Here is a 5,513-nt window from a genome sequence, read left to right on the forward strand (position 1 = left end):
AGTCATAGGGGTGTGGGGAGAGGGGCTAGTGGCAATCAGAAGGGGCTGATTAGGGTGGCCACCATAGAGGACATTCTGGTTTTCTGCTACTCTGTCCTCTATTGATATGAAACCCGATGCCTTTATGTCCTCTATTTTTTTTTCTTCAAGAGAAAAATAGAGAACATAAAGGCGTCTGGTTTCGTATCAGTCGAGAACAGAGGTCAACTGGACTGTCCTCTAGGAGGGCCACCCTAGGGCTGATCCGACCCTTCGTACCATCTGGTCATTCACCCCAGTGTCCAGGTGAATGGAAAATGCTGAGTTAGCACCGTAGCAATTCACACCTGCTTTGCTCTTCCTCCAGACTGATGTAAATGACTCCACCTGGAAATAGTGCAGGGAGAATTGGGGCCTGGGGCTTTCTTTTCTGCCTGGACAAAATGGGTGTGACCCTCTAGCTCATCAGATCATCAGATTTGTCCTCTCCCTTCCCCAGGGGGGAACGCTACATCTATTTTGTACTAGCAGGCTGGGAGGAAGGGGACACCTGGGCCCTGGGAATCAGTTCATGGTGCTTGCTAGGTGATTTCATTTCAGCTCTGACCAGTCTGGAATGGGTCCAAGGCTCATGTCCTTATCCTCAGCTGTGGTATAAATCAGTGCAGCTCCATTGATTTCAGTGCCCATTTGCATCCCCTGAGGATTTGGCCCTGGCATATAGCTGTGCACTTCAGGCGAAGGGTTTTTAAAAAAGACTTTTTCTTTAAGGGGGAAGATCTCTTGAATTCCCTGTCTCTCTTGATAGCCTACAATCTAATCGGATAGGGCTGGATAAGCACCCGTCTCCCCACCTCAATCCTTGGTGCTAACAGCATCCGAGAACCAGTGAGTCAGAGCCACGGTTACTGTAGATCTCCACAGCTCCCATGAAATCAGTGGAACTACTCAGATTTACAGTAGGCCAAAGGTCTGGCCAAATACGTTGGGTGGCTTGAGTAAGAACGTGATTCATTTACAAGGGCCAATGCAAATAGCCGAGTATACTCATCTCTGAAATGCACCTTGTTTCCCTTTGAATTTCCCAGCCCCGAGGCACGGAGCTTCACTATGACTACGTGTGGCTTAGCTGTCTTTCCCTGCCACTTCCCATCACTGCTTCCACTGGTGGTAGCACAGGTCAGAGCACAGGTGTAGACAGAGCTCAGGCCAGCAGCTGATGCTGTAGCTCCCAGGGTCATTAGGCCGGCTGAAAGCAGATCTTGACGACCCTAAGGATAATATGCTGCCACTGTGCCTATGGGCTGTTGGAGGGTGCGAGAGAGGAATTGCTTTGAAGGCTTTTTGCCACATGGTCTGAAAACACCAGCCCTGGTGTCATCGTGCTTTCTCCCCGATCCAGGGTTGCAGCACCTCACTGTGTCAGGTCAGGGGCTTCCCTGCCGTTGGAAGTGCCAGCTTTGGGATAAAGTGTGTGACCAAGGCCCTGACCCACCGTGGTCAGTAAAGATCACGTGACCTTTTTCGCAAGAATGAGGATGTTAGTCTCTGGGTCCTGGCCAAATTCCAACTTGGGCAACTGCATTCTGCCCATGTCGATTTTTGCCTCTTCCCTCCGTGCCTTAGTTGCAGATTTGGGATTTTGCCTTGCTTCCTACTCCTGCTCTGGCTTGCTAGCTGCCTCTTAAGCAGCTTCTGAGCTTTCCCTGTACCTCTCCTCTGGAGGTGGCTGCATTTCAGCTGCAGGAGCAGGGATTCCTCCTGCATTTATAAGGAGGGGTGTTTGTAAAGCACTCCCAGGCTGTTTTGAATGCAAGTGTTGCAGCTGAAACGCAAGACGAAGGGTCAGCATCCCTGGGGTCTTGCAGTTCTGCCGCCAGCTCCTAGGGTAAGTCATTTCACCTGCCTATGTCTGAGTTTCCTGCTCAGTAAAATGGAGCTGATAATTCCTGCTCCCCAGGGCTTTGTCATCCATAGAGAAGAGGTGTCAATGAAAGGCAGAGTATTATGAAATGCAGGAAGGGAGTATGGGGCTGGTAGTTAGGGAAGGGGAACCCAGGAGGCCTGACCCCTAGTCAATCCTGCTTCTAGGAAATGATGCATTAGAGCAGAGATTGGGACTTCTCGGTTTCATTTTGCCTTTTCCCCCAACTTGCTGTGTAACCTTGGGCAATTCACTTGGTCTCACTTTATGCCTCAATTTTTCCAGCTGTAAAATGGGAATAGCTACCAGGGCTCAATTAATGACTGTGTAAAGCACTTTGAGATCCTTGAATAAGGCAGCAATCGTGGCCTGGCTGAGCAGAGCCTCTGTGACACAAGGCACTGGTAGAGGGACCAGAGTCGGGGGTCCCTGCCCTCCTGGCCCCACACATGTGGCAGTCAAGGATTCTGCCCCTTCCTATGCATCACGGGTGCCAGGTGAGATTCAGCAAGCAGAGACAGGGGGTGCAAAAGCACATCTCTTCCCAGAGAGGTGTTAGGTCCTGCAGGAAGAAGGCTGATGGTGTGGTGACAGCTCGTGGTAGTTGTTTCTAGCTGAGTTTTTTTTTAGCCCGATTAGTAATTTCTTTGTCACATTAAGAGAACGAGACAAACAGCCGGAGCCTTTTGCAACTTCCTCTCTCTGCTGCTGCTGGACGCTAAATTAAACGCGGGGTCCTGAAAAATGAGGAAATGCAGGCGCTGGGTAAGAGTCGGACAGACCTGCCGGGGCACTGAGGAGGGTTTGCTGCCGGCTGCCTCCTGTCCAGCGGGGGTCTGATTGCCCCTCGCTGCTGTCCCAGGCTGCTGAGAGCCCCGCTCCGCATTCAGGTAACGAGACTCAGGAACGTGCGATGTATCCGTCCCCTGCTCCCCCCAGCCAGGTTGGAGAGAGAGGGGAGCAGTGCTTTGTGTTTGCCTTGCGTGGGGTGGATCTGGGGGTACACAGGGCGCATGCGGGCTGTGCGTGTGGGAGTGTGCAGGTTCTCCGTGATGGAAGGAGAGCTCAGGTGTGGTTTGCAAAGCAGCTTAAAGTGCCAGGGGGTCTCTGCTTGCAGGGGTCTCTGCAGGAGTGTGGGCAGCCCTGGGTGGGAAGGGAAGGGGTGGTGCAGAGTGGCAGTGCCCCCGGGGTGCCCTGGCAGGGGGGTCAGAGGGCTGGGGTAGTCCTTGGGAGGAAGCCGGGTGCCTGAGCTTTCAGTCGTCAGCCCGTGTGATGGCTTAACAAGGAGAAAACAAGAACACACCAAAGCCGCAGGCCCTGCAGGGTGTGAGCAGGAAATGTCTGTGCCTGCCAGGGCAAATCTCAGCGCTGAGAGCGCCTCGCTCTTCCACACCCTCTTGGGCGCTGGGTCTCTGCTGCTTGGGGCTCTGAGCTGGGCTGGACGGGTTCTGGGATGATTTGGGGAGTCTTTGGCCCTGTCCCCATCATGTGCCTTCCTCCGGCCCATCTCCGCTGCATGCTGCAGTCTCCTGTTGTCATCTGCTGTTTAGCACTGGGATACGGGCACGCTCCATCCCTGTCGGCTGGGAGCGCAGCACCCCGACTCTGAAGAGACAAGAGCTGATGATGGGGAAGGCTCCATGCCACCTGCCATGCTTGGCCCGTGCTGGCGGTAGAGGGTTGTCTGTGCCCCTGCTAAGGGAGCTGGCTGCCTGTGTCACGGCGGCACGGCTGCAACTTCAAACTAGGAACCTGAAATGAATAGCCAGCCGGGAGCTAAAGGAAGGCAGTGGTGGCTGCACCCTCTGTGAATAAGTCCCCTCTCGCAATCTCTCCTACATCAGCCGTGCCGAGCGCTACTGATCTAGGGTAGGGGCTGCCAAAATGCCTTCCTTCCCCTTTCAGAGTCCCCCTGCAGCCCAGCCTCCTGCCCCAGAGTCTGCCTCTACGTTTCAGACACGATAGTGGTGGTCAGTGACCTGCTGTATTTAGGCCACCGTGGGCTGGATGTGGCTCCTGGCCTGTGGCTGGACTGTGGCGATGTGCCCGGGATGAAGGAGGTGGGGAGGTCTGCGTGGTTCTCGCGCCTGCTTCTCTAGCGTACACCGGCATTTAATGAGGGTCTGGATGTCCAGCCAAGCCACTCCCTGGTGGGCACTGCCCTTTCCTCTCCCTGCCTCTTAGTGGCATTCGGAATAGAGAAAGAAGGAAGGAAGGAACTGGCGTGTGTGTGTGTTTAAAGAAACAGAGTTATTTTATTTTCACTTCTTTCTTCTCTGTTTCCTTGTCAAACACTTGGGTTTCTCAATGAATTGGGACAAAGCGAGGGGGACAAATCTTTGCTTCCCCAGCCTCCCTTCCCCATCTGCTTTGGGTTCCTGCAGGAGCCTTCCCACTGCACCAGTAGCATGAAACCATTGCAATGTGTGTATTGATTTTTCCATTCATTAATTGCCACTGTTGACCTTAAATAACGTTCCCCTCCCCCCACACAGCCAGGCCAGCTGGCCCAGGGGATTAGCAGTGGGTGCTGAGCCGCCTCTTTCTAGGAGGCCAGCTCAGTGGCCTGAGTTTGGCGGGTCTCACTTCAGACTCTCGTGGCAAAGGGTTCGAGCCATTAAAATGAAGCCTTTTGTGTTGGGAGTCTCTCTTCTGCCTACAGTGGCCATCAGGTCAGGGTGGGGGGTGGTGGAATATGGGGTGGGAGGCCTGTCCTGCTTCATATGGTCCGGCGTGGATTAGTCTCTGGGGCAGTCAGTCTGGCTCCCTGCGCTCTCCAGCTGGGGCGGTAGGTGAGTGTGGCAGCGTCTAATGGAACATACCTGCCTCTCTGAGGCCTCAGGTAGCTTCTTATAACACAGATGTGCCCGTGCCTAGACTTGGTAGGCAGGAACTGCACAGCTGCCGTACCGTGGGCACTCCAGCTGTGCCTCGAGGGAGCCCAGCGGTGCCCCTGCCTCTGCAAGGACAGCTGGCGCTGGGAGGGACAGCAGCCCTGCTATGAAGCAGTGTCCCCCCTTTCAGCTTCTTTCTGTGTCCCCTGCGATATACAGAGTGCCCTAAATGGGTCTTCATGGGCAGGGTCCCTTCTCTGCCAACCCACGGCTGTCAGCCACAAACCAGGGAAGCAGAAGCATTGTCTCCTGCAGCAAAAGGACAGCTGGTGCTTTAAGAAGCCTTGTCCTCCTGTGTTTGAGCATTGCTGAAGCCTTGATTTCTTTTGCAAGGGACTTCGGCTGAGGCTGTAAGGGCCCTGTCTTGGCTCTCTGCAGAGGGGATGCATGTCATACCTCCCCTTCAGCCCCTCAAGTGTGAATGATACAATTCGGCTTGGCCCTTCCTTCCCTTGAGGTAGGGTGGGGGACTGTAACCTAACCACCCCTGTATGCTTTGCATGTGCTATATCTGGAAACCAGCTTGTTACCAGCTTTATTTTTAACCCCTGGTTTTTATTTTGTTTCATTCTGTTGAACATCTGGCCCAGCCTCCCCCAGAGCCAGGCGGTGATGAGGATGGTCCCAGTGCCCGGGAGAGCCGGCAAGGAGAGCATGTTTGAGCATGGCAGCCGTTGCTGGTTGTGCAGGGAAGAGCTGCAAGCAGGGCAGGGGGG

At 54.3% G+C, this 5,513-nt stretch overlaps 1 protein-coding gene across 3 annotated transcripts in view; it reads left to right on the forward strand.

The window, feature by feature from the left end:
• Positions 1 to 5,513, forward strand: part of TFEB (transcription factor EB) — a 34,141-nt gene that overhangs the window by 8,301 nt on the left and 20,327 nt on the right. Inside the window, exon 1 of one of the 3 annotated variants that reach the window (XM_025205816.1) lies at positions 2,624 to 2,793. The exons of the other annotated variants lie outside the window; for them this stretch is intronic. The gene's annotated coding sequence lies outside the window, so the exon portion shown is untranslated. Of the gene's footprint in view, positions 1 to 2,623; positions 2,794 to 5,513 lie in introns of those variants that run through there. 3 annotated transcript variants of the gene reach the window in all.

This window comes from Alligator sinensis, unplaced genomic scaffold, assembly GCF_000455745.1.
Source record: "Alligator sinensis unplaced genomic scaffold, ASM45574v1 scaffold872_2, whole genome shotgun sequence".
Taxonomy (NCBI): domain Eukaryota; kingdom Metazoa; phylum Chordata; order Crocodylia; family Alligatoridae; genus Alligator; species Alligator sinensis.